Genomic DNA, 22,549 nt, shown 5'->3' on the forward strand with positions numbered 1-22,549 from the left:
TGACCTGTGAAGTGCCCAGGGATGCTGGACAGGCTCTCATCTAATATGAGAACTCCTTGTAGTCCTATATGAAATGCTAATTTCTGTCTCATTTTCTTTGCACATTCACACCACTGGCCAGCACCTTTGCTGGTCACTCCATCCTTTCCTTCTTGATGAAAATACTGAAAGTAAAAATCCCTCAAAGAAACAAGACAAATTTACAGATCCATGCTGGGAAGGAGGTATTCTCTCCCTGAAGGTGAAGGGAGAGTTCCTGTGGCATCCCAAGAGCTTGGTCATTTTCTGCAATCAACCTAAGCTCAAAGGCCTAGTTTTAATCCACTTAGTCTTCGTGACCTGGGAATCTAAGCCCAATCTGAGAGCCCATTTGCCTTTTGGAAATATCTCACTTTCTGTTTCTAGCTAGGGACTCGGGAAACCAGAGGCTGCTGATCTAGTACCATAGGGTGGTTCCTAATAACAGCCCATCTTCCACTGTGTGGGTTGTAAGACACTCAGTTCAAATGGGCAGGATCTGTCAATAGAGTAGAAATAAAAACTCAGGCTCACAAATATTCTATTTGTCCCAACTTCTCTGTAATCTTACCCTTTCCTTTTGTGCTGTGGATATAAAACCAAAATAAAATGGCCAAACCCACTTCTCGTTTACTGCACAAAAGTGAAAGTAACAATAATGAAAAGGTTGCTTCTGTTCTGTTCAGCAGTTTAGTGAAATACAGTTAACTTAGTGTTTGCAGTTTCTTCCTTAGCTTTAGCTAAATCCGTAGTTGAGGAAGTACAAAGTGCATCTTGCATGGTAAATATTGGACTATGATTAGGCAAAACCTGCATGTGTTGAGGAGGAAAACCACACCATAATAATATTTCAAGTGGCAGAACAGAGAAATTTGAGTGTCCACTTTTGAAGACATTTATTTACATATCTCTCAGAGTGTTAAACTACATATGGAGCAACAGAACAGCATGTTAGTGAGAGAGATGGAGACAAAAAGGAGTAATTATGTCCTGAGATGCTCTTTTTATCTAGCAAGCAGTCTAGTCCTGCTCAGAAGCTGCGCCAGCTCACCCCGTACACCTGGCTTCTCACCTTACAGAGCATGGCAGCCCTCAGCCTGATCCTGAACTGGACCTCTGAAGGAAACCATGTGGGGAGGTAGAAAAATATCTCAGGTTCAGAATGTGCTCAGGCCTGTGTTTAACTGATAGTGTAGAAATCTCTGTTGCACCATCCACTGAGTCTAACCCATGCCATGCATCAGAAGCACAAAAGCTTTCTAAGGTCGAAAGACAAGCCTGAGAGATTAAGCAGTATATCAATATATCAGCCTAGGCCTTTCTCTGAACTAGTGTTTAGGACTGGCCTGCTTTCCAGGTGAATGAAATTTGAGTTACACCTATCTACAGTACCAGACTGAAGGGTAACCATTAAAAATACAAGGATAAACAGAATATTACTGGCCAAGGAATGAATATTACTGTGTGGGAATGAGGCATCATTGATCAAAAAGAGTTCAATGCCTTCCAGAATTTGCTTGTGTTACCTTGTAACTGATTAAAACCCAGACAGTGAATGAAGCACACCTTCTTTGGACACCAACACTGTGATTTTTGGACATTTCTGAGTGCCAAAAAGTTGTAGTAGAGCCTTAGCTCCACAAAGGCTCCAAGGGCTACTTATTTCATCCTCAGGGACAACCAGAGAGTTACTAAGCCATGAGATCTGAACATATCCAAAATAGAAAGTTTCATTTCATAGAATCATAGAATGATAGAATGGTTTGGCTTGGAAGGGACCTTAAAAATTATCTAGTTCGCCTCCCTGCCACGGGCAGGGATACGTTCCTCTAGACCAGGTTGCTCAAAGCCCCATCCAGCCTGGCCTTGAACACTTCCACTTTCAAACTATGACACTGAAAGATAAGAACACACAGCAGTAGCGTCAATAATAAACAACAGTTTTATTTTTTAAACTCTAGAAACTTCACTCCCTTACACACATAAACATGTTTAGCTTGGGAAAAAATGCAAAGACATAGAAATATTTACTTCAGATGACTGATGTAAAGGCTGCTAGCCTCAGAGAAGTAAGACAGTACATTATCCCATTCCTTCTCTTGGTTGTGGCAGCCACGGGACCCAGCAGCTAAGTAGTGACAGAAACATTCCTGGTGACATCTGGCTCCTTGGTAGGTTCCTCTGGCAGCTCTGGAGTCACCTCTAGGCTTGTCACATTGTTGGTTTCTTGATGGGCTGCCTACAGCTCCAGATTACTTGATAAAAATCATTATAAAACATCGGAGGCACGTGGAATTTATTGGAGTTGTATCATAATCCCTTTGTCCAATATAGCTAACATCTCTAAGATTGACTACAGGTTGGAAAACTGTTTGGGCACAGTATGTCCCAAATTTGTGGTGAAATATGGGCAGATTTTTATAAGCACATTTCGGCCGTGTGTGCCACTTACCTCATCCATAAATTGCTCTGAAGCCAGTATTTTTGTCTGAGAGCTCTGCTGCACAAAATAGAGTCCACACAACATAATGGAAAAGCTTAAAGGGACTAGATTGCAGAGCGGCTAGAACAATCAAGTGCCTGTGAAAGAACTAGCTACTATATTCATCTTCGAACTTCAAAAGGCACTGGGTTAATCAAAAAGGTAGGCACTATGGTACTACCATAAGTGACTTTTAGTGTTACCTCTATTGTGTTCTTTGGTGGACACAATTTGTGACTTTCCCATCTATTTAGATAAAAACACGTATTATTTGCTCATGCAGGAGCTACAGGCCAGCTTTATCATCTTTTGCCTGAATTTTCATCCTCCTTTGCAAGCTTTGATGAGTTTCATTCACCCCAGGGACTCAGGGGGTAAGAGAGTGGCCTTCTTGCAGCACTTTCTGGCTGTTTGTATGCCTGAGATTCCCTTCAAGCAATTGCAAACTACTGCTTCAGCTTCCTTGGTGTTTTCTAGGTCGGTGGTTCAGAATCCTTGATCCTAGCCTTAGGACTGCAAAGATTAAACCTCTCTAGCTTAGAAGGAGCCAGGTAGGGATATTGGCCAGTTAACAGTGCCTCCCTCGCTAAGGAGCTTAATCTTTTAATTCTTTTTTTCCTTTTTCATTTTCTTCTTACTCTTCTCCCTAAAAAAAAATCCTCATTTAATTATCCCTATGCCATCAGGCAAGATACCATCACACTGATAAACTCAATGTTTGGCATAATATAATGAAGCCCCTGAAGCCAGTGATTTGGAACAGGAACACCAACGTGGTCTGTGCTGCACTCCTTGCTGCACCTTTGGCAGGTGCTATTTTAATATACATGCTTGGAGATAATATTTCTTTTAAATGCACATTATTTTTCCTAGAAACTGATATAGCTTCCATTTTGTGGATGTGCAGACTGCAAAGCCTATATGCTTTTGAAACATGCAAGGAATTTTGTAATCTTCTACTCAATATAATTAGTTTAATCCTGCAGCCCAACATACAACATGTGAAAACTTGAAAACAAACAGTCAGAGCAAGTCAGCTAAACATAACATTGTGTCTGCTAAGGTACGAATATTGACTCGCTGACAAAGTACTTCTAAGCAACAACACCCTGAGTCATTCGGATCCTCCTCACAGCAGTAGGATGTATTCCTACCCCCGCGTCCCCGTCGAGGGGATGGCCTACAGCTTTGTATTTCACACTTGCATGGATGCTGAGGGCTGAAGCCACTGTGGTGGCACCCAGAGAAATACAGACTGGGAAACCCTAGCTAGGCAAGTTTGGTCTCATCCTGCCCTGTAAGTTAAAGGCTGTAGGAATTGCTGCTCACCACTTAATTCACAGCACATACATCCAAAAGCAGCATCCAACAGAGCGCTGTATTTAGGATTGTGCTCCAAAAATTAACTGATGCAAGGTAAATCCATGCATATTTATTAGCTTTGATTAAATTCACATATCCGCCAACTTTTTTAGAAGTAATAGTTCAAAACTGAGACTTTACAATAGTTTAATTATGTTATATCCATTTCCTGCTCATCCCCCAAATCTATGCAAAGCATCATCATTAATTAGTCTGCCCACTGAGATTGCTAACAAGATCGCTGATTGATAACAGAGCCTTCTCAGTGTAAGCTGTGAAGTCTGAAATACCATTTCAAATAAGATCAGACAGACTTTGTCCCTCCCTGCTTTCAGGTCACTGTCAGTCACTGTTCTTTGCTGGTGTATTTGTTCTTCCTACCGTAAGAATTTCAGTAATCTAAGAGATTCAGAAATGTTTCAGTAATGTACAAGACCCAAATCACCTGGAACTGGAAAACAGTTTCATGAGCTCTCTCTCTAAAATGCAGATAGTTTTTCACTTTACACAGTTCAGACTGATATGTTCTGGTCTTTAGAATTTAAATCAGATTTTACTTTTTGAAAACATACATTAATTTTTCATTCAATAAAATACTTAATAGATGCCAAAAAAGTAATATAAATTTAAATTTTTAATTCTAGCATATGAGAATATACTTTACTCACAGAAAACACTGCAGTCACTTCAAAGTTTGTGAAAATTGACAATGTGCTCAAATTCGGGACCTCATCAGAATAAAGGAATAGAAGAAAGAAAATACCACTATGGAACAAATATCATTCTACCTCTTTATAAGGAAATGGGAGATGAGGATTAAGATTAGGACTAACTTTAAAATCCTAGTTTGATTTGTACCCCCCATTTCCCTGATCCAAGGAAAACACCCTCATTAAACTGGCAGTAACCCTGGAGATTTGCTCTCTTTGCAGCCCCATGCTTCATGTATTTCTGGCTTCGCAGTGGCCAGAAGAAGTAACAGCATGAAGGCTACTCTAATTCAGATTCAGCTAGTAATAAGTAGTAAGAAAAGCTGTAATTTTAATTAAAATGTAACTCTCCTCGACAATCAGTATCAGGTACATGCAGGCAACATCAGTCAATTGCTTATAATTGGTCTTATTCTCAGCTAATTGCCATATAGCTCCCTAAAAAAATAAGCAGATTCACAAGAACATGGATGTTGAAGGATGTCAACTAATAAACACCCAGGGAAATGGTGAAAAGATTCAGTGGAGCAGTTCTGCAAATGCTTAAGGACAAAACAATTTGTGGGAACAACTCCATTAAAATTGGTGGGACAAGAATTGAGCATTATCTGTGTAGAAACCTACGTGAGTATTTAGTGTCCCACGCTTGCTGAGGCTCAACAGTGACGTCTGACAGCAAGGCAACTCAGAGTGCTACGTTTCCAGTAGGTCTGTTGACAATTTTTGAAGGTATCTACCTACCCTTCCAAAAGATATCCATTTTACATTAGTTCTGTTTAATTCTTTTATCCATTGATTGCAGTCTCACTGAATCATGTTAAAGAAGCGGAGTGCTTTGCAATCAAAATATAGAACCTTAAAAAGGTCAAAATTAGTTTAGCACATTACAATAATTTCCAAGATTGCATTAAAACTCCAAATCCTGATGCCCTGTTCAGTGAAAAAAAATTATAATACTAAATGTAAAATGCACAACAGGATTCCACTCTCTTGGTAAGAGGCCACAAACGATTGGCAAATGATCCCATAATTACAGACTAAAATGTAGTACAGAGTTTTATGTAAGAGAGCATTAAATTGGGAAAGTCAGTCATTTAAAACTAAAGAAATAAAGTTAGAGTTATGTTCCAGCATGGCCCTAGGGAAACATGCTCTAATTGACCCTCCTCTGAGCAGGGGGGTTGGACTAGTTGATCTCCAGAGGTCTCTTCCAACTTGAGCCACTCTGAGATTTTGTGATTCCTTCAAATATACCCCCTATGCACAGGCATTATATATTCAGACATAATTACAAGGTCTCACACTATTATTTTCCACAAGAACCCTGACCTGTTCAGAAACTGATCTAAAGCCCACTGAACGCCACAGGAGTTTTTCCAATGGACTTTGGTACGCTTTAGATAAAATCTACAATCCATATGGTGGACGGTATCTCTTGAATGAGCGACAGAGACTGACCTTTGCTTTGAAATAATAATTATCACAGCAGCACAGAGCAAGACGCCAAGGAGTACAGTTGCTGTCAAGGCAAATGTTATTTATCAATGGATAGAACATTAAACAAATCTAATTAATTGTTAGTTAACCAATCTATTAAATACTTATTTTTATTCACTGCTCATTGAAGCCCTGCATTTATGTCTGTATTCAATACATGACATTATCTGACCTGCCCATTATGAATCAGGGCTTGCTCTGAATTACTTTGGTATCAATTTAAAATAACTTCTTTGCCTTCAACTGAACTATTCCAAATTTATGCTGATCTGAATGTAACAGAACTGGGCCCATGTCTTATCTCTGTCATGACACTTAAGTGCGTAGTGAGCATGGAAGTTAGTCCTGCATAGGGATTTATCCAGGGTTTGCAGTGCTTTAACCTGCCAACATAGCATTCAGTACTGAAAAAGCTTTATGATGATTGACTGGAATGGCGTCTGTGAAAATAATGAATAATAAAGTATTTTTTTTTGATAGCTACATAATTTTTATTTTGCCTTTTGATTATTTTGCTTAGACAACAGTTCTTTCTCTCCCTTCTCATCTGATGCAACATCTGTTAAGTCTTTCAAGATCCAGCTCTCCATCCAGTGAGTAGCGTTTCATGAAATTATGTTTTTCCATCAGTTTGTGTTTCTATAAAACTCCTAGTTTAAACAATAATCAGTAAAAAAAAAAGAAAGTGAGGACTTGTTGCTGCTTGACTCCAGGAAACTGGGGAGCCATTACTGAGTCTTGAAAAAAACGTTTCTCATTGCAGAAAGCACAGTATACTTTCTGGACTTGAGTCCAATTAATTTGCTTTTATCTTTTGGCTTTGTAGTCATTTTGTGGAAAGTCTGAGAAGTTGTCAAAGAGTTGATAGGAGAAATCACCTTGGTTTGCCTTGCGCTCTTCTTCTGTTTCCCATGACTTCTTACACTTACTAATTCAGCTTATCTCAGCTCAGGTATTGAGTTCTTGGCAGAAAGACTGCAAATCTGCCCTGTAACTTTACACTCCAAAGGAACAGACCCTCAAACCCTGATTGTGGTCTCGGGCAGGTGTGCAGAATAGAGCTGTAGTAATGGGAGTAGCTACTACTGAGTGCCACTTCCACAAAAAGCTGGTATTTTCTAAGTTTATCAACCAAGTTAATTGACCATTACAAAGCTTTCAGAAATATAGAGTGCTACGTAGCGGCACCAAAAGCATATTAAAGCCTTGAGGCAATTTTTAAAATTTCAGCACTGTGAGGAAGCTGTGCATCTTTTGCTAGAGACTCAAGGCTTTTTTTCTTGGTAAAGAATACAAGTTTTTATCTTCAGGATATCATGAATCTAAAAGTAATGAAAGTTTTAAGGCTAATGGTCTTTTGTCTATAGGGAGTAAATTTTGCTTTTGTCTTGGATAAACAACACGTATATGCCAGTATGTTATATAACTGAAAATTTCTCACCAGAAGTATCAATGCTCACTAGTTTATCTTACTTTTGGGCACAGAGGGGAAGATACTGAAATGGAATTCCCTCAGTAACAATAAACTAAAATTGTACCCCATTTTATTTTGATGACACATTGTATTATTTCAGTTGCCTTTTCACCTTATCTTCCTAGTGGAAAAATTGCCTTTGGAAGACTGAGTCATATAATGAAAAGCAAGAAACACGGGAGCTCAGCCAGAAGATAGATGAGAGTCAGAAAAAATAAACAAGGAATTGCATTTTTTAATAAATTACAAACAGTAAACTATTGCTAGTATTAAACAGGATAAAGTAAACATAACCTTGAACATATACAAAATTTTAAAAAACTAAAAGGTAACGAAACTGGAAAATGTATTCATATTCACTTTTGAATAACAAGGTTCACAGATCCACTGCAGTCAGTATTTTAGCTTGCTATCAAAACTGCAGACAGAACCAGAGATGTTAGCCCAGGAGCTGCAGGAGCCTGCTAGCTCATCTCTTGATTTTGTCCCTAAATAAAATAGCTTCTATTACCAGCATAATTTAAGTCAAATTTCTTAAATTAGGAACTCTGTTAAGTCTACAATAGGAAAAAATCAGGAGTTGTTTTCAAAGTAGACTAGTAATGGGTTATACACTGGCACTGTTGTGATATGTGGGATACTTGCTTTGTGCCTCATTTTGCATCATCACGTTACAGTGATACTTTTGCATAGTCTTTCCATTGCTAAGAAGAAATATGAGTGGAAATGGCCAGGTCCTGATCTGCAGCATCTTCCAACATTTCCAGCACCTTCCAGACGGATTCAAAAAGATCAGAAGATGACCAGAGAAGGCTTGGAAGTTCTCAGATATGTAGGAGCAAATCATCTTTATGCTGTATCATCTTCACATGCTTTCAATGGGATTGCAGCACACTCACCTGGTGGAAGAACTACAGCTATCCAAGACAAATTATAATACCTATATCCTTATTTTTGATTTTTTCATTAGTTTGGTCCTTCCCAACCATTGTGACAGATCTCACTGATAAGGCACAAGTCAGATGAAAAAAGTGCAAGTCTGAGCTAACAAGCAAATCCTACTCCTTGTTTGCACCATGGGAAAGAGCTGAGAAGTAGCAGTCTTGGGTTAGAAAAGAAAGGAGAAAGGCAAGAAGTTGGAGACAATAAGGCGTAGTACAATGCTACTCTTCTCCAATCAACTGGTTGTTGTGATGGCCAATGTTAGTTAGTCATTGGTTTAGATAAGCACTGGACAGAATTTGATTTACGTGATAAGTAGTGTAGAAAATGTTATTCTGCCACGTCATCTCTTTCTCACTAACAGTCAAATCTGGATGCAGGGATAACTCACAGATTATTGGCTTACCCCCAGGAAAGGCATGGTTTTCTGATGATCCAGGCTGCCTAAAATTCTCATTTTCTTCCATGTTATGCTGAATGGATAAGGTCAGGACAAGTGTCTTTGCTATAGCAGGCTCCTGCATCTCATCCCTGAATGGGAAAGATCTCAGCAAGCATAAATGGGAGACAAGAATCATAGCTTGCCACTGCACAGAACTACCATGTCCTGTCCTTTCCACTCCACCACTTTTGCCTATTGGAAATATGACAGTCCTAGCAAGCTGGATTTCTTCTTCCTGTGAAGGATTTCCATTCATTAGGTCTAGTTGTCTTTGATTTGTCTGTGATAGTGCTGACTCTCATGAAAGAATGACAGCAGTCATTAGTTATCATGTATATTTGGTCTACTAATCCATTCTCTGTAGACATTCCTGAAACTGGTTAAACTAGTAACAGTATGTGTGGTGCTGCTGCCCAGAACCTGAAATGCTTTTATTTTCTTCTTTTCTCAGAAGCTCCTGCAACTCCATGTCTCCTTTTAAACAATGTGTGGGAAGGTGGGAAGTCTTTATCTTTAGTACCATTAAACCATGGATCAGGAGGCCTCCAGTTACTGTCTTATCTATAACTTTTTGCTTAATAGAATGTATGGTGGGAAAGGAAGGCAGATTATAGCAAAAACAACTCTTTGCCAATACAGTCACACAGAGTTCATGCTTTTTCTTCATTCTGCCTGTTCTAAAGGGAACTTTGTTAACCAAGTAAAACTGGGAGAGCAGCTAAATATTGATGGGTATGTTTCTCGTTCCTCCATTCCGTACTATCCTTAATGATTTCCTTATCCAAATAAGGTAAAACCAAACTGAATGTTTCCAACATGCTAAGCACAACAACTTTAAAAGACAGCAGAGAAGGAAAAAAATAAAAAGAAGAGAATGTATGCTTCAAATGAGGTTTTTATCTATGCTTGCTTGTTCAATTGCTGAGGCATTTTCACTATTGCCTGCAGTAGGCATCACCCACCAGCTGCATAATATGGTAAGCACATCTGAACTCCCCCGGACCACTTTTGATTCTTTCACTGTGTGTCACAGGAAGGCATGAACAGTCATCCGTTACCATTGCTTTAATTTCCAAAGCCCCCCTAATTTTCAAATTAGTTAACAGTAACTAACAGTAATTGAATTTCATACATTATATATATATATACATTTTATATGAAATATATTTCTGATTAAGCATTCAGAAGAAACTTAAGGGAGAATATTTCACTTCTCTGTTCTGTTTGCAGATGTGATCTAATCCTAATATTCCACCAAGACAAAACTCAGAAACTTAGTCAGGATTGTTCCTACTAGAAAAAGAACCCACTCAATGAAGAACAGTTTTTCAAGGAACACATGGTTTTAGGTCTGTGACATAGAAGTGATGGCATGAATATTCAGAATCTTTTTGCTATAGAATTCAAGACGATCTATATCCCAGCAAAGATAATTGTATCTTGAATCTAGAATCTGAGAACCAACAATGATCATAGACAATACTTTGCTGTCATCTTTCATATGGCAGACTCTGAATTATAGAATAACTCAAGTTGGAAGGGACTTCTAGAGGTCACCTAGTTCAGCTCCTGCTACTGCTCCAAAAGCAGGGACAACTTACATCAACGTACTCAGGGCCATGTGCTGTTGAGTTTTGAATATCTCCAAGGGTGGAGATCATGTAACTTCTCTGGACCAGCTGTTCCAGTGTTTAATCACCCTCACTGTGAATTTTTTGTTCCTAGCATCTAACTGTAATTTCCCATGTTTCAACTGATGTTTCTTGTCTTTCTCTGTTTCAGCAACAAAGACACCATCTCAGATGAAAGTCAGACTTTTTTCATGTCAGTTCCTTCAAATATTAATCTGCTACTGCTCATTCTAAGGGAAATGTTTAACACTAGAGATATTTGGAATTCCCAAAGCTACCAGGGAAAATAAAAGTTTACAGGAAAATAGGAAACAAGAATGCTATTAAATCCAGCTCTGTAAATTAAAAAATGAAGTATACATTTCCTGTGAAGAAACAAGCTTGAACAATTTTTCAATGTCTAGACAGAAAGACAAAAATATTCAACATGCTGAAGCTTTCATAACAAATCCACATATATCACAAATGATAGTTCAAAACCAGACTGCATCAGGTACATGGCTTTGGTTTTTACCACAGTCGGCTGATTACTCAGCTTCATCTGTCACAAACCAACTGTCAGCTAAGAGAAAGGTCACTGAAGATGGTTAACAACCATTTTGGTATGTCCAAGCAAATGAAGGGTCAGCTTTTTTTTTTTTTTTCCCAAAGAAGTAAAATCCATTACGATTATTTTTGTAGTTCCTGTTGAGAAAGCTGAAAGCAAATATACTTTGTTTCTTCTATGTCTTATTAATACATGGCTTTGATCCAGGTGACTCAACTGGTATATGAGTTTATAAGTACACAAGGGCAAATGGACCATCTAAGCTTACAGATTCTGCAAAAAAGTTATTTATTCATGCCTGGGCAAAAATAATTATAGCCTTTTCAGGTTAGCAATTTATTCAAGTTCATTCAAATGCTTTAATAATGCAAGTGGTTTAGTGTCATGAATATATGTATCCATGATTTAACAAAAGAAAAATAAATGAGTTATCCTTTTCCAAACTCAGTGTTTATAGTTGTAAAATTAAAAATTGCAGTACCTGACCTTCAGTTGCATACGTCTGGCAGGAATCAAGATTTAAGCTGGCTTTTCTAATGACTCTGCGCAGCTTTCACTTTCCATTAGGTTTCTCTCTTGTAACCCTGAGATGGTTGGGGACAGTAAAACTAAGTAAAACATTTATGTAAATAAAGTCACTGTGTTATTAATTTCTTTCAAGAAATGAATGCCTTTGGCAGAGTGCTTTGCAGGTTGAGAAGGACTGCCACTTACCAAATCTGTCCACCATAGGATCTAAAGGTGAAAGAATGACCATCTGCACATCATCCACGTAACAGGAGGCTCCTTGCTGAGAATAAAAGGAGAATTCCTGACAAACAAGGAAAACTATGAAGAGTTATTTTTGAGAGGCATACACAAATAATCTCTTACAGATGCATGCTGAGAAGCCTTCTTTTGCAAAATTAGAAGTTGAGCTGGAAACGTATAAATCATAAACGAAAGGGTCCCATACTGCCTGCTGATTTTTATTAGTGAGTTGCCACCTGCTTTGAGGGTCACGGTGGATGTAGGTGGGTATAAATGGCACTGTGACAGAAGCCAGAAATGCTAAGCTGGTCAATGGGATATAATAGTCCACAAAATGATTTAGGATGACCACCCAAAGCTTCTCAATCTTCTAAGCATGTTTGGAAATGCCTGCCCCAAACAACACCCTCCTAGTCTATTAACAGGTTGTCTAGTCTAGCTGCAAATATCTTTACATAACCTCATATCGTTTTCTGGGATATTTCCTGTGGATCTGCATGCTACAGATTGGTCTGTTTCTCCATCTAAGATATTTGACTTGATCTGTAGGGTTCTTCCAGGTTAAAAAAGGAAAGATAAATGGAAAGAGTGTCAAAGCACCGCTCAGAGGTACAGGCCCTGGCGCAAGATATAGCTGAGTTCTTGTCTGGGCTTCATCTTGTATGTTGCCCTCCCGGCAAACTCTGTCTACGGAAGCGGGGTAGAAATTCTTCAAAGACAGGTTCTTTTTATTTCTTGTGTCTTTTCCCTTCTTGTGTGGGAGCAACTCATCTGGGACTAGGCTTTCAAGCAAAATTCACTTGATTTAAATAGTTGCCTGAACTTCCCACTGCACCTCCCAGGAAAGGGCAAGGAGCAAAAGGCCCTGTTTTTTCTCTGTCTAGCCCATAGTGCAACTACCTAACAAAACAGAGAAAAAAAGATTTTCACAGTGAAAATTTCCCTCCCACATATCAAAGACCAGTGTTGGGATACAGCTGGGAATTAGTGAGTTTTTTGACCTGAGCTGTTAGTCTAAAGTTTGAAGTTTAAAATTCAAAATTCTCAGAAAATCACTGCAGACCAGGGAATTGGTGAGTCTAGTTCTTCCTGCCTGCTAGGAAGAAAAAAGCTGGCATCATCCTTACAATGTACAGAATTTCCCTCCTGCATGTGATGAATGTGTCTCATACTGCTTTCTGTCTACTGGTAGGCTAAAATACCACTATAATAAACCCAGAGGTCTTAACATGAGAAGAAAATAGATGGATTCCAGCTGAGAGACTTGGATATAAGAACAACTTAGTATGTGCTAGCCAAGTGCAAATAACTAGTCCTGTAATGATCTGAGAAATCTGTTTCAACTCTTGTGAGTTCTCTTTAATACTGCAGACTCTCATTGTGTGTGTCAGACTCCAAACAGTAAATTGATTGAAGGTTTTGTCTATCTGGGTATCTTCATCTCTGTAGAAGTAGAAAGTGATACAGGGCTAGCAGGAGAAGGCTGCGAGTCCCTGGTGATCACTCATTCACGTGGAAGCACCACTGGATGAAGTAACTGGCAGCTCTGCAGAAGAGTCAGCCTGGCCAAGGGTACCTGTAACTAATCAATCAGTCACCTGGCAAAGCAGAACAGGGGGTTGTTTGTCAAGAGGAGCTGGAATTTATTTTTTCAAGGGCTTAAGGCTGGTTATTTTAGACAGGCGAAATGACAGAAAAGGAACAAGATGTGGAAGAAAAAAAACAAACACCAAAGTAAAAATTGGAGGATTTTGACCAGTCCTTTCAAAACACACCACAAGAAGCAAATAAAACCCACCCCAAACAGCTGAGGAAGGTAGGAGACTGAAGCAGGGAAAGGCATATAGGCATTTTGCTTTTCTGATTCATCGACCGTGAGTTCTTTTCCAGGTTCACGGTTCAGATTCAATAGGATGAGGTCTCTTGTTCCACGTGGCCATCTGGACTGAACTTGCAGATGAGTCAATATATATATGACGCCATTGGCAGCAATTGCCAGCTGTTGCCAAGGCTTCAGCTATATAGCACATGCATCCCCATTGCCCCTGAGAGCATTTGCCCCAGTTGCCTTTGCTACCTTTTTCCAAAGCCCACGCTAGCTGCACTCATACTTTCTCTACCAGCAAAAAGTTTATACTGGCTTTTTGGGGCACTCAAAGTAGTAGAAACCACTAGAGAAATCAATAGTCTAATTCAGAAACATATGCCTCTGTAACAAAAATGGTGAGGCTCAGCCCCCTCGGTGGGTTACACACCAAGGACCAAGTGTGCCACATACAGCATGCTGAAGTCCTACCGAAGCTCCTTTCCATCCCAAACCAGTGGCACCAGCACAGATGGGAGGCTCAACACAACTTCCAGGGAATATACCAGATCCCTCTCTACCTTCTCCCCAAAACAGTGAGGCTCTTCGTTCAGCTGCTACAGCACGGTGCCGGTAGCATGTACGGTACCAAAGCCATTAAGCTGCAACAACAGATCGGAAAAAAATGCCTCCTTGCTCCCCCTCTGGCACATCCATGCCTATATATTAAAGTGTCAGAACTGGCTGTCTTGTGGGAAAATGAGAACCTGGAGGTTTTGGACTTCTCCCATAATCCATCCAACTGGAACATGCTCATCATTATTGTCTCTGCGTCGCTCCTTCTGTTACTTTAGAATCAATCTATTCTCATTTATGTCCTTTCCAGAAATATGAAACAGGGGGGAAAAAGTAAGCATATCAGTGACAAACTCCCTCTCAGCTGCCAACACCATGAAAAAGGATTTAGCTGAGCAAACCTCAACTTCTTTCTGGATTCACAGCACAGATGCAGAGTTAATGTAAGCTGTTTCAAAACCTGACACTGTTTCGATAAATGTGCACCAGGTATAATATACATGTACTGCATTTATAATATGAGCTACTTTCCTTACCTATTAAGTATAAACCACATCTCAGTGCAGTTAATACAGCCTGAAATTTGGATAATCCACTTAATTGTTAAGGGATATATTTTAAAAATAGATCCACTTCCATTAAGATACTTCTTAGAGCCCACAGAAACTCCAAAGTGTATCTGGACTGGTAATGGGAGAGAGTAATTTCCTTTTGGGGTATCAGTTCGAATCCAGCCCAGACTGGTAGTAACCTGAAATTGTTATCTTCTAGAAGTTATCTGATCACTTTATTCCCTATAGACAAGTGTGCCCATTAGAAATATGCAACAGCTGGCATAAATCGGCTTCTTGCTGGCATTCGCAAGAGCGAGGCAGGGGAAGGTGTGTGGTTGGAATCTAAATGATTCCTCTCTCGAGGTGGTCTGGCCAGCACGGGCAGAGGCACTTTAATTGGAAGGGAAACTTGAACTTTGTACTTAACAGGTGAATAACTGGAAGGCTTTGGTCTGCAGGGCTGTCAGATGGGTAGCTTTCACAAACACTCAAACTAAATCCCACATCTGAGTGGAAGAAATTAAGATGTAAATATCCAGGCACCAGTGCCAAGCCCAGTGAAATCAGAAAACAGATTTGCACTATTTTGGTTCTGTGCCTCAAAATACAACAATACATCAAGATCTTGTTGCCCATAAAGATGGTTTCTCATGTCTTAAAAAAAGTACAAAGGACCTCAAATCTTTATCCTGTGATCTGCCAACAAAATAGAAAAAAAAAAAGACTTAAAAAATAGCTTCTGTAAAAAATCAGATATTTATGTAGGGAGGGGTTCATTGGACACTACCATTGCTATCAAGAGAAATTTCTCTCTGCTGAACATGAGCTCTTTTCTGAGAATTATAAGCAGCTCACTCCTGTATCTACTGTGTCTACTTACTGATGAATCATGCCAGTAAGGCAATTTATAGGGTGCTCAGAGTGACCACTGGACAAGTCGTTGAAAACAAATATTGGACATGCCATAAATCTACCCCAAACTATTTCTAAATGCAATAGTCGAGACACATTTACACCAATAGTCGAGACACATTTATACCAGCATAATCTAAACATGCATCGAACCTCCTGAGCTTGTAAGAAAATGCAGCTATTGCTTTCTGGGCTGGCTGTCCACTGCAGAAGCTCTGACTCCAGCAGGGTTGGCCACTAGCACCAGGCTTCACTGTCATCCAGGGCACCTCATGGCTCTGGAAGGCGAGCTGCTGGTCACAGACAGCTGGTGGAGACTAATGCATGTAGTCTATACTCCTGATTGTCAATATGTGAAGCTCCAGCTGTAAGGAAACATAAATTGTACAGTTGATTCGGTTTTGCATATCAAATATGTGCAGCATATTATTCACAGATTCTGTTAATTAATCCTCATGAAATCATAATGAAAAGAACATTAACACTAATAGATTTGGATGAGATGAAATTTCTGACCTTCCTGACATTCTCATTTGTGGCACATACCATATTAAAAACCAACCAACCAGTTTCCCCCTTGCATTAGCTTCCCCAAAGGTAAAACAGAAGGTCAGCTTAAAAGTCCCATTTTCTACAATGAACAGCAATGCTTTAAATGACATAGAACAGCATGCAAGCATTAGAGATATTGTTTTCATAAAGCTATTCTGCTAGTGACTATTCATAGCCACCCTTTGGCACGTGATTCCTTTCCCAAGCAGCTTTCCAATTTAGGTTTCCATAGACTACGGTTTGACTGAGTAGCTAGAAGAATTCATGCATGTACGTTATGAAGTTTCATTACTCCTTTTTATTTTATTAATAACATTCCTTATAGGATACGTTCTGCGGCTGCACTGTGCCCAGACAGCATTTTTTGCACTTCTTGACTAATGAGGGTTCACCACAGAGGGATCGCAGGGTTGCGCAAAGTCACATCTCTTTTTGAAGGCTCAGGAGAAGGCAACTTTTGATGGCAAGCAGTTGGACCTTCATGGAAGTCCCCCTGGCAGCAGTATGAACTAGCACCTCTCCTGGGCTGGTCCCAAGCTGGGCACCGACCGCCATGGGAGGCCCCTGGGAGCTCATCACACGCCTCTACTCGCAAGGCTTGTGAGTAGCTGCTGATGCCAAATGCCAGGATTATACAAAGAGAAATCATAATCCAGGGCAGAGTCAAGCCCACAAGACATATCTTTCAACTGAGTTGGAAACCATTGCATAATTTCTCACCCAGACTCGAATAGCATTTGTTTAATCAATCCTTTCCTTCTAAAGTTACCCTTTTATCTTTTCTCTCTCAAACAAGACCACGTATTTCTATTTAAAATGCAACTGACAAAATAAAAATGTACCTCAAGCTTTTCATATCTGCAGTTCTGATGCTGTAACACCTCCAGCTGACTAGGTAAACTGATGATCACATCAGAACAAATTTTCAGCAGAAAATGTAAAAGATGCAGTTTCATTATGCAGAGGTAACACACTGCTTATTCCAGGAAGTTCTGCAGTCTTCTGGAAAAAAAGAAAAGCAATGAAGAAACTTTGGAATAAAATATCCACCTTTGACTACCCTAGAAGACAGTCCCCCCTGGTCATTTAAAATGGCTATGAAAAGGTCTCCACTTTACACTTTCCTGAAGTATGCCCGAACAGGAGACTTATATCACAGTTTATCTTTCGTTTTCTTGTATATTTGTACTCATGGCTTGTGAAGGCCTAAAAATGAGTATGTATGATACCCAAGTTATATCCATCTGTCACCAGCACTAAAGGCTGCTGCATTTTAAATCACTTCAGCATACTGCTTTCACAGTGACTCAGCCCTGACAGGGGCGTCCACCCTGAGGGTGAGAAAATGATTCAGTATTCATTAGTCTACCTTAATGCAGTGTCTTCTCAGCGGGAGAATAGCCAATCATCTGCCTTATCTCTGGCTGTTTCTGTGATTTATCCACTGAGGACTGACCTCCAATCAAGAACTTTACTTAAAACCTTTTGACAGGCAGTTAGCTGCCAATCCAGAGATAAAGCTGAGCTAAATACACCCATGCTAATTTCAGACTTTGCCTTTCTTTCATTCTGAGAGCTCTCCGTAAAGTATTTGAACAAAATAAATAAAAAATACTGCTTAGACATATGTATTTTTTTCATAAATCAGAGACATTCTGTTTTCTAAATTGATCTTGTTTGGGTTTTGTTTTGAAAAAAAAAAAAAATTGAAAGAATGACAGTGCTCTTAGTACATCACTTCAGAGATGTGTGCCCCAAACCTGTGCAGGATTTCAGGATGGTGTTGCAATGTAAAATTAAAGCATTAAACACCTTGAGCCTTCTGGGTCAAAACGGAACTTTTTCATTTGTGAAGGTGGGAAGACAGACTCTGCTTAACTAAAGAACAGAGAGAGATACGGGTCTGATTCCAGCACACTCTTCTCAAATAAACCTGAAGTTGAAACATTTTGAAGGTCCCTGCATCAAGAGGCAATCTAAAATGCTTTCCAAGGGTGGCTGATTTGATAACAAGACACGAAGAGGGGGAATAGAGTGAGACCTGTCAATATACCTATATAAAGAAATCTTCTTTCTATTCTCTGTGCTGATATTTCCTCGTCGAACTTCTTGTGTTTGCAGGGGGAAGGGGAGAAGAGAGAAAGCAATAAGCTGGTTTTTGTTTCCTTTTGCTTTGGTGTAAAGACACTCCCAAATAATGATCTTTTCTTCCAGCCTGGGATATGCTGTAATTTCTGAAATAATATTCACAACAAACATTCTAAATCTCAGTAGATTTCCCCCTGTACCTTTACAGAGCCTTTAATTCAGTCAATACAAGACACTTAGTTTCAGTTTCGAGAAGGCAGGACTGAATGCCTCAGCCCACAGCGAGGGGGAAATGAGAAGGATGAACCCAGAAGAAGGATCATTTTAAAAGTGTTCTTTGGCCTTATGTAAATTTAAATTCTGAGAGAGGAAAAAATATCACATATTTTCTTGCCTAAGTGTGAAATTATTGGACTCCCAAGGAAGCTAGATAGATTTAGAAGATTCGGGTGCTTTCAAATACCTAGTCAATTTATAGATAGCAGTATTCCATATAAACCCATGATTGAAGAATGAATGAATCTGACAGCCAGCATCTCAGTAAGGTAAGGACTCAGACAGGGTTTTTTTTTTTCCCCAATGTCAAATCAGTGTCATTCTTTGGAGGAAAAATATCCCTATTTGAACTCAGTTTTCTAACTTACTCCAGTCTCCAAGAGAAAAAAAGGAGACGAAGCAGCCTATAATTAATATAAGCATAAACATGTTTTGTTTTAATATCTCTCCTTTCTGTCAACTCCAAGCACTATCAGATGGAGTTAGCATTAGCCATCAGATAATTCTCAAAAAATTTTGGATGTCTACAGACCATGTAAGTTGTGAGATATTTTTCAGTAACCTTTCTTAAATTCAGCAGAGTTTCCCCTAGCTCAAGACTAATATGTTTTTTTGTTTTGGCTTTGAGGTTTCTTTGGTGCCATGAAATAAAAACCACAGCACTGAAGGCTAATGGTGGAAGTCAGCTGTATGTGCACTCTACCAATTCTCTGTTGTTTGAATCAGTTTTTCTAGTTGTTACGACGTGTGATACATTTTAAGTCATTTGGGCTGTTTCCTTTTAACTGATAAAACTTACATTTTAAATAGCTCTTTTAATTTCTGTGTGTAGAAAGTAATTTTCTGTATTATATCAGATGGAGAACTGGGACTTCCCAGCGTCCAGCAGGCATTACACAATCCAGCACTCATGTCAAAAGGTCTGGTGAAACTTCATGAAGGCTTGGTTCTGAAAAAAGCTTTAAAAATCTTGTTTGGCAAGAGTTTACTTCTCTGTACAAGCAATAGATGATTTGTATGCACCTGAATGTTACCATTTTAAGACTGCCAGACAAAGCCAGTAATAATGATTTGTATGTCTGGAACGTATTGGTATTTTTGATCCTTCTGCTTTTCAGATAAGCAGACGGGAAATAGATGAATGCTGTGAAGCTGTATGGAAGCATATGAAGCATATGGAAACACAAATAAAGTGGTGTAAAACAATGTGTTTAGCTACCCTCCAATTTTAACTCCTGCAAGCACTACAGCAAAAAGATTGGTAACATTTACTGATTAAGGCTACAAAGGCAATAGTCAATCCATAAACTAAGATGAACTATGTAGGACTGGGATTTTTATTTTACATTAAAAAAATATCTAATTGTCAGCAGTTAAAGCCCTAGTAATATTTGAGTCAAAATCCCAAAGCTGAGAAACACCAAAGTAGTTTTAGGCATTGCTGTATGGCTTGCCCTTGATTTTTAAGATTGGTCAAGAACTAAGACTATTAGAGCACTTCTTAGGTTTATTTCACCTTAGGATGACAGAAAGTTATGCATATTTGATTTTGTAACCCATACAGTAGCAGAAGTTCAGTTATGCAGTAGTTTTCACAAATGCTTTCTACCACTGATTTCATACGAAAGTTGCTCACACAATATTACAGAAATGTTTTGAAGCTGCTGGTACTGCAAGGGCAATCTGGAGCAAGAAGCAACAACTAAATTTTTCCTGCTTGACTTTCACTGGTTTGGAGATTTTTTTCTTCTTCACCTGGGATTTTGGTGTTTTGTTTTATTTGTTTTGTTTTGTTTAACCTGGGAGAAGCAAATCAGACTGCTCATTCTACCAACATATGAGTACTGGGATGGAAAAGAGTTTCAGGAAGATTTTTAATGTGCCCTCAAACTGACCTTTACTTATGTATGTGGGAATTAATTAAGCACATGGGCTTTTCCCCACCTATTTTTTTTTTTTTTTTTTTTTTTTTGGTCCAGAGCTGGAAGTTATCAGATTGTTATTTTAATTTTTATGAATACTGTTTACCTTCTGGACTTCATCTAATGTCCAGTCAAATTAGTAGAATACTATGGATGCTCACGCATATCAATTAACTTAGAGTCACACATTTTATCCCCCAAACAAGTGGAGTTGTGTGCAATACTTCTCACAAATTACTGCTAAGCCATTTAAAAAAAATCTGATTTTTTTGGTGATTTTGGTGCTTCTTTAGGAAAGAAGACATTACTCCAAAGTCTATCAAGAAATAAAGAACTGTCTGATGTGACGTCTCCTCTTTTCTTGTGAACACACTTATTTACATCTAAACAATTTCCCTTTCATATTTTACTGAATCCTTCCACTCATCCCCTGACTTTCTACCCTGTCTGTCTGCCTGTATAAAATGTTAAGGAGGCCCACAATGACTTAGAAAATCATGCAATTTTGCAACACATTATACAATGTATTTTCATTTTTAGCAAGATTCAACTCTTTTTGCTTTGAACACTTTCATTCCTGCTGCTTAAGAGGATGAGGTTTAATTCTGTCACATACAGAAAATGTAAAGTGATTTTGTTATCTAAAAGCTGTGAAGGTCAGAAGACATATTTGTATTCAAGTGAATTTAAAAAGAATATGATGTTAAAAATGTAAAATAACATGATGTTAAAAACAAAGCCAGAGATGTAGAAATAATGTTAGGGTAGCCACTTCTTTTCCTCATAAGGGAAGGATAAAGAGAAATATTACTTGACCCAAACTCTTCTTTTGAATTACCAAAATTGTAAATTAAAAACAGATAAAAATTAAGAAATATGTATATTCAAAGCAGAATGCAAGATATCCTCTGAGTCCTTTGATCTCACTTCATGAGTGCTAGTAGTAGGAATGGTTATCTTGCCACTCATGTGAAATACTTTCCTGTGTGAAATCACATCAGCCCTACCTAACTGCTTTCTGAAGGGTATTCCTATCTAAAAGGGAAAGGGAGGAAGCCATGGTCCACCATGACTACAGCTTCACATTGTGAAGGATATTCTGTTTTCCCTATGGATGAGTTGCTTCTTGGAGTAGGAAGTTCTGGAATATGCATCAGGTTGCAGATTGAAAAGAACCAGTTCAGAGTATATTCAGTACTATTACATTTCCCATAGTTCTGTATATAAATATAAATAGCTATCAGTGACTCTTTTAGTTGCTTGTAACTTCTTCATGGCTGTTCATAAAAAAGCCTGTTATTCAGAAATTGACAGGTACTTGATAAGCTTTTCCATTTCCTCTTTGCAAGAGTTTAATTTCCTTTACCCATTTAATTGCTTGTATTCCCAAACTTTCAAAGCCTATCCTCTTAAAAAAGGATTTGCAAAAGCAGAAGACAATCACTTCAGCAAATTCTGAATTAACCTGATGGAATGTAAATGTACATTTTTCAAGACTAAAACCAAAAAAATGTCTTTGCCTATAAGTATTCTGTTTAGTGTCTAAATGTTAAGAGTTCACTTGCAGCTGTAGCTCAGAATTATAAGTGCCCATCAGCAGCAATTTGGTCATCAAAAAACGGGAAATTCAGAGACAAGTCACCTGACACAACTTGACAAACTTCCTTGATACGATATAAATGGGAGGGATCCTCTCATTTCAAGTAAATAGCAGTTTTTGAGCACTGTGAAGGCTGAAAAGTTTGGATCCACTTAGTGAAGAACAATTCTTTTGCAGCAAGGCAGTCTCTTGGCAGAGGAAAGACGTGGTACAAACAGGGTTAGAAAAAAGATCTTAACACAGTGGATGAGAGAGTTCTGAATACACATAGGTTTTTTGCATTTTTGGGTTATTAATTCTCTATGATAGTGACAGAATGTCCTAATAAATGCTAAGAAATCACATGGCTACTATAGCATTCAGCGGTAAATAGCACATCATGGTGATATAAACATACTGGTTTTCTTCAT

The 22,549-nt window shown here is 38.7% G+C and overlaps 1 long non-coding RNA gene across 1 annotated transcript; it reads right to left on the reverse strand.

The window, feature by feature from the left end:
• Positions 1-1,942: 1,942 nt before the first annotated feature.
• LOC138682452 (uncharacterized) lies at positions 1,943-18,982 on the reverse strand. Its single transcript, XR_011322534.1, has 2 exons — positions 17,096-18,982; positions 1,943-16,066 (listed from the first exon to the last, which is right to left on the reverse strand). It is a non-coding gene; the product is annotated as an uncharacterized lncRNA (long non-coding RNA).
• Between the last annotated feature and the right edge of the window lie 3,567 nt (positions 18,983-22,549).

Source organism: Haliaeetus albicilla, chromosome 28 (genome assembly GCF_947461875.1).
Source record: "Haliaeetus albicilla chromosome 28, bHalAlb1.1, whole genome shotgun sequence".
In the NCBI taxonomy this organism is placed as follows: Eukaryota; Metazoa; Chordata; class Aves; order Accipitriformes; family Accipitridae; genus Haliaeetus; species Haliaeetus albicilla.